This window comes from Bombina bombina, chromosome 4 (assembly GCF_027579735.1).
Source record: "Bombina bombina isolate aBomBom1 chromosome 4, aBomBom1.pri, whole genome shotgun sequence".
NCBI lineage: Eukaryota > Metazoa > Chordata > Amphibia > Anura > Bombinatoridae > Bombina > Bombina bombina.
The window spans coordinates 557,429,443-557,435,584 of record NC_069502.1 but is presented as its reverse complement, the minus strand read 5'-3'; the positions used below and the strand labels follow the sequence as shown (position 1 = coordinate 557,435,584).

Here is a 6,142-nt window from a genome sequence, read left to right as displayed (position 1 = left end):
GAACATTCTGCACCTTAGATGTTGAGGGAACTGCAACAGGCAATGGTACATTACTAAAGGAAATATTATCTGCTTTAACAAGTTTGTCATGACAATTAATATAAACAACAGCCGGAAGAATAGCTACCAAAAGTTTACAGCAGATACACTTAGCTTTGGTAGTTCCAGCACTAGACAGCGATTTTCCTGAAGTATCTTCTGACTCAGATGCAACGTGAGACATCTTGCAATATGTAAGAGAAAAAACAACATATAAAGCAAAATTGATCAAATTCCTTAAATGACAGTTTCAGGAATGGGAAAAAATGCCAATAAACAAGCTTCTAGAAACCAGAAGCAAAGAAAAAATGAGACTGAAATAATGTGGAGACAAAAGCGACGCCCAAATTTTTTAGCGCCAAATAAGACTCCCACATTATTTGGCGCCTAAATGCTTTTGGCGCCAAAAATGACGCCACATCCGGAACGCCAACATTTTTGGCGCAAAAGGATGTCAAAAAAATGACGCAACTTCCGGCGACACGTATGACGCCGGAAACAGAAAAGATTTTTTGCGCCAAAAAAGTCTGCGCCAAGAATGACGCAATAAAATGAAGCATTTTCAGCCCCCGCGAGCCTAACAGCCCACAGGGAAAAAGAGTCAAATTTTTTAAGGTAAGAAAAAATGATTGATTCAAATGCATTATCCCAAATATGAAACTGACTGTCTGAAAATAAGGAATGTTGAACAGCCTGAGTCAAGGCAAATAAATGTTTGAATACATATATTTAGAACTTTATAAATAAAGTGCCCAACCATAGCTTAGAGTGTCACAAAAAATAAGATTTACTTACCCCAGGACACTCATCTACATGTTTGTAGAAAGCCAAACCAGTACTGAAACGAAAATCAGCAGAGGCAATGGTATATAAATAAGAGTATATCGTCGATCTGAAAAGGGAGGTAAGAGATGAATCTCTACGACCGATAACAGAGAACCTATGAAATAGACCCCGTAGAAGGAGATCACTGCATTCAAATAGGCAATACTCTCCTCACATCCCTCTGACATTCACTGCACGCTGAGAGGAAAACCGGGCTCCAACTTGCTGCAGAGCGCATATCAACGTAGAATCTAGCACAAACTTACTTCACCACCTCCATAGGAGGCAAAGTTTGTAAAACTGAATTGTGGGTGTGGTGAGGGGTGTATTTATAGGCATTTTGAGGTTTGGGAAACTTTGCCCCTCCTGGTAGGAATGTATATCCCATACGTCACTAGCTCATGGACTCTTGCTAATTACATGAAAGAAATGACGCAATAAAGTCTAGCATTTGACGCACCCGCTTGCCTAATACCCGCAAATGCAAAAATAGTCAAAATTGAAAAAGACTAAACCCCAGGTAAGAAATAAAATTTCTTAAAGTGTTTATATTCCCAAATATGAAACTGACAGTCTGCAGAAGGAAATACATGAACCTGACTCATGGCAAATATAAGTACAATACATATATTTAGAACTTTATATAATTTGCATAAAGTGCCAAACCATAGCTGAGAGTGTCTTAAGTAAATGAAAATATACTTACCAAAAGACACCCATCCACATAAAGCAGATAGCCAAACCAGTACTAAAACAGTTCTTTAGTAGAGGTAATGGTAAATTTGAGAGTATATCGTCGATCTGAAAAGGGAGGTATGAGATGAATCTCTACGACCGATAACAGAGAACCCATAAAAAAGACCCCCGTTAGGGAAATCATCGTATTCAATAGGTGATACTCCCTTCACGTCCCTCTGACATTCGCTGTACTCTGAGAGGAATCGGGCTTCAACAATGCTGAGAAGCGCATATCAACGTAGAAATCTTAGCACAAACTTACTTCACCACCTCCATAGGAGGCAAAGTTTGTAAAACTGAATTGTGGGTGTGGTGAGGGGTGTATTTATAGGCATTTTGAGGTTTGGGAAACTTTGCCCCTCCTGGTAGGATTGTATATCCCATATGTCACTAGCTCATGGACTCTTGCCAATTACATGAAAGAAATAGATATATATATGAGATATATATATATATATATATATATATACACATATATACACATACACACACACATATATATATAACAGAATTTATGCTTACCTGATAAATTACTTTCTCCAACGGTGTGTCCGATCCACGGCGTCATCCTTACTTGTGGGAATATCTCTTCCCCAACAGGAAATGGCAAAGAGTCCCAGCAAAGCTGGCCATAAAGTCCCTCCTAGGCTCCGCCCACCCCAGTCATTCGACCGACGGTCAGGAGGAAAAATATAGGAGAAACCATATGGTACCGTGGTGACTGTAGTTAGAAAAAATAATTCATCAGACCTGATTAAAAAACCAGGGCGGGCCGTGGACCGGACACACCGTTGGAGAAAGTAATTTATCAGGTAAGCATAAATTCTGTTTTTTCCAACATAGGTGTGTCCGGTCCACGGCGTCATCCTTACTTGTGGGAACCAATACCAAAGCTTTAGGACACGGATGAAGGGAGGGAGCAAATCAGGTCACCTAAACGGAAGGCACCACGGCTTGCAAAACCTAAAATAAAAGAGTTAGCCAACTTAAGTGCATGAACTCTGTCCATAACCTCCTCATACGGAGTCTCTCTACTGAGCGACTTTTCTAGTTCCTCGAACCAGAACCACGCTGCTGTAGTGACAGGAACAATGCACGAAATGGGTTGTAGAAGGTAACCCTGCTGTACAAAAATCTTTTTAAGCAAACCTTCCAATTTTTTATCCATAGGATCTTTGAAAGCACAACTATCCTCAATAGGAATAGTAGTGCGCTTGTTTAGAGTAGAAACTGCCCCCTCGACCTTAGGGACTGTCTGCCATAAGTCCTTTCGGGGGTCGACCATAGGAAATAATTTCTTAAATATAGGTGGGGGAACAAAAACATAATTTATGTAAGAACTTACCTGATAAATTCATTTCTTTCATATTAACAAGAGTCCATGAGCTAGTGACGTATGGGATATACATTCCTACCAGGAGGGGCAAAGTTTCCCAAACCTTAAAATGCCTATAAATACACCCCTCACCACACCCACAAATCAGTTTAACGAATAGCCAAGAAGTGGGGTGATAAGAAAAAAAGTGCGAAGCATATAAAATAAGGAATTGGAATAATTGTGCTTTATACAAAAAAATCATAACCACCACAAAAAAGGGTGGGCCTCATGGACTCTTGTTAATATGAAAGAAATGAATTTATCAGGTAAGTTCTTACATAAATTATGTTTTCTTTCATGTAATTAACAAGAGTCCATGAGCTAGTGACGTATGGGATAATGACTACCCAAGATGTGGATCTTTCCACACAAGAGTCACTAGAGAGGGAGGGATAAAATAAAGACAGCCAATTCCTGCTGAAAATAATCCACACCCAAAATAAAGTTTAACAAAAAACATAAGCAGAAGATTCAAACTGAAACCGCTGCCTGAAGAAATTTTCTACCAAAAACTGCTTCAGAAGAAGAAAATACATCAAAATGGTAGAATTTAGTAAAAGTATGCAAAGAGGACCAAGTTGCTGCTTTGCAGATCTGGTCAACCGAAGCTTCATTCCTAAACGCCCAGGAAGTAGATACTGACCTAGTAGAATGAGCTGTAATTCTTTGAGGCGGAATTTTACCCGACTCAACATAGGCAAGATGAATTAAAGATTTCAACCAAGATGCCAAAGAAATGGCAGAAGCTTTCTGGCCTTTCCTAGAACCGGAAAAGATAACAAATAGACTAGAAGTCTTACGGAAAGATTTCGTAGCTTCAACATAATATTTCAAAGCTCTAACAACATCCAAAGAATGCAATGATTTCTCCTTAGAATTCTTAGGATTAGGACATAATGAAGGAACCACAATTTCTCTACTAATGTTGTTGGAATTCACAACTTTAGGTAAAAATTCAAAAGAAGTTCGCAACACCGCCTTATCCTGATGAAAAATCAGAAAAGGAGACTCACACGAAAGAGCAGATAATTCAGAAACTCTTCTAGCAGAAGAGATGGCCAAAAGGAACAAAACTTTCCAAGAAAGTAATTTAATGTCCAATGAATGCATAGGTTCAAACGGAGGAGCTTGAAGAGCTCCCAGAACCAAATTCAAACTCCAAGGAGGAGAAATTGACTTAATGACAGGTTTTATACGAACCAAAGCTTGTACAAAACAATGAATATCAGGAAGAATAGCAATCTTTCTGTGAAAAAGAACAGAAAGAGCGGAGATTTGTCCTTTCAAAGAACTTGCGGACAAACCCTTATCTAAACCATCCTGAAGAAACTGTAAAATTCTCGGTATTCTAAAAGAATGCCAAGAAAAATGATGAGAAAGACACCAAGAAATATAAGTCTTCCAGACTCTATAATATATCTCTCGAGATACAGATTTACGAGCCTGTAACATAGTATTAATCACGGAGTCAGAGAAACCTCTATGACCAAGAATCAAGCGTTCAATCTCCATACCTTTAAATTTAAGGATTTCAGATCCGGATGGAAAAAAGGACCTTGTGACAGAAGGTCTGGTCTTAACGGAAGAGTCCATGGCTGGCAAGATGCCATCCGGACAAGATCCGCATACCAAAACCTGTGAGGCCATGCCGGAGCTATTAGCAGAACAAACGAGCATTCCCTCAGAATCTTGGAGATTACTCTTGGAAGAAGAACTAGAGGCGGAAAGATATAGGCAGGATGATACTTCCAAGGAAGTGATAATGCATCCACTGCCTCCGCCTGAGGATCCCGGAATCTGGACAGATACCTGGGAAGTTTCTTGTTTAGATGAGAGGCCATCAGATCTATCTCTGGAAGCCCCCACAATTGAACAATCTGAAGAAATACCTCTGGGTGAAGAGACCATTCGCCCGGATGCAACGTTTGGCGACTGAGATAATCCGCTTCCCAATTGTCTACACCTGGGATATGAACCGCAGAGATTAGACAGGAGCTGGATTCCGCCCAAACCAAAATTCGAGATACTTCTTTCATAGCCAGAGGACTGTGAGTCCCTCCTTGATGATTGATGTATGCCACAGTTGTGACATTGTCTGTCTGAAAACAAATGAACGATTCTCTCTTCAGAAGAGGCCAAAACTGAAGAGCTCTGAAAACTGCACGGAGTTCCAAGATATTGATCGGTAATCTCACCTCCTGAGATTCCCAAACTCCTTGTGCCGTCAGAGATCCCCACACAGCTCCCCAACCTGTGAGACTTGCATCTGTTGAAATTACAGTCCAGGTCGGAAGAACAAAAGAAGCCCCCTGAATTAAACGATGGTGATCTGTCCACCACGTTAGAGAGTGCCGAACAATCGGTTTTAAAGATATTAATTGATATATCTTCGTGTAATCCCTGCACCATTGGTTCAGCATACAGAGCTGAAGAGGTCGCATGTGAAAACGAGCAAAGGGGATCGCGTCCGATGCAGCAGTCATAAGACCTAGAATTTCCATGCATAAGGCTACCGAAGGGAATGATTGAGACTGAAGGTTTCGACAGGCTGTAATCAATTTTAGACGTCTCTTGTCTGTTAAAGACAAAGTCATGGACACTGAATCTATCTGGAAACCCAGAAAGGTTACCCTTGTTTGAGGAATCAAAGAACTTTTTGGTAAATTGATCCTCCAACCATGATCTTGAAGAAACAACACAAGTCGATTCGTATGAGACTCTGCTAAATGTAAAGACGGAGCAAGTACCAAGATATCGTCCAAATAAGGAAATACCACAATACCCTGTTCTCTGATTACAGACAGAAGGGCACCGAGAATCTTTGTGAAAATTCTTGGAGCTGTAGCAAGGCCAAACGGTAGAGCCACAAATTGGTAATGCTTGTCTAGAAAAGAGAATCTCAGGAACTGATAATGATCTGGATGAATTGGAATATGCAGATATGCATCCTGTAAATCTATTGTGGACATATAATTCCCTTGCTGAACAAAAGGCAATATAGTCCTTACAGTTACCATCTTGAACGTTGGTATCCTTACATAACGATTCAATAATTTTAGATCCAGAACTGGTCTGAAGGAATTCTCCTTCTTTGGTACAATGAAGAGATTTGAATAAAACCCCATCCCCTGTTCCGGAACTGGAACTGGCATAATTACTCCA

General features: G+C 40.2%; 1 protein-coding gene across 2 annotated transcripts in view; it reads right to left on the bottom strand.

Annotated features, from left to right (window-relative positions):
* The window catches only part of ZNF292 (zinc finger protein 292), a 404,138-nt gene that overhangs the window by 194,710 nt on the left and 203,286 nt on the right, over window positions 1-6,142 (bottom strand). The window lies entirely within an intron of this gene.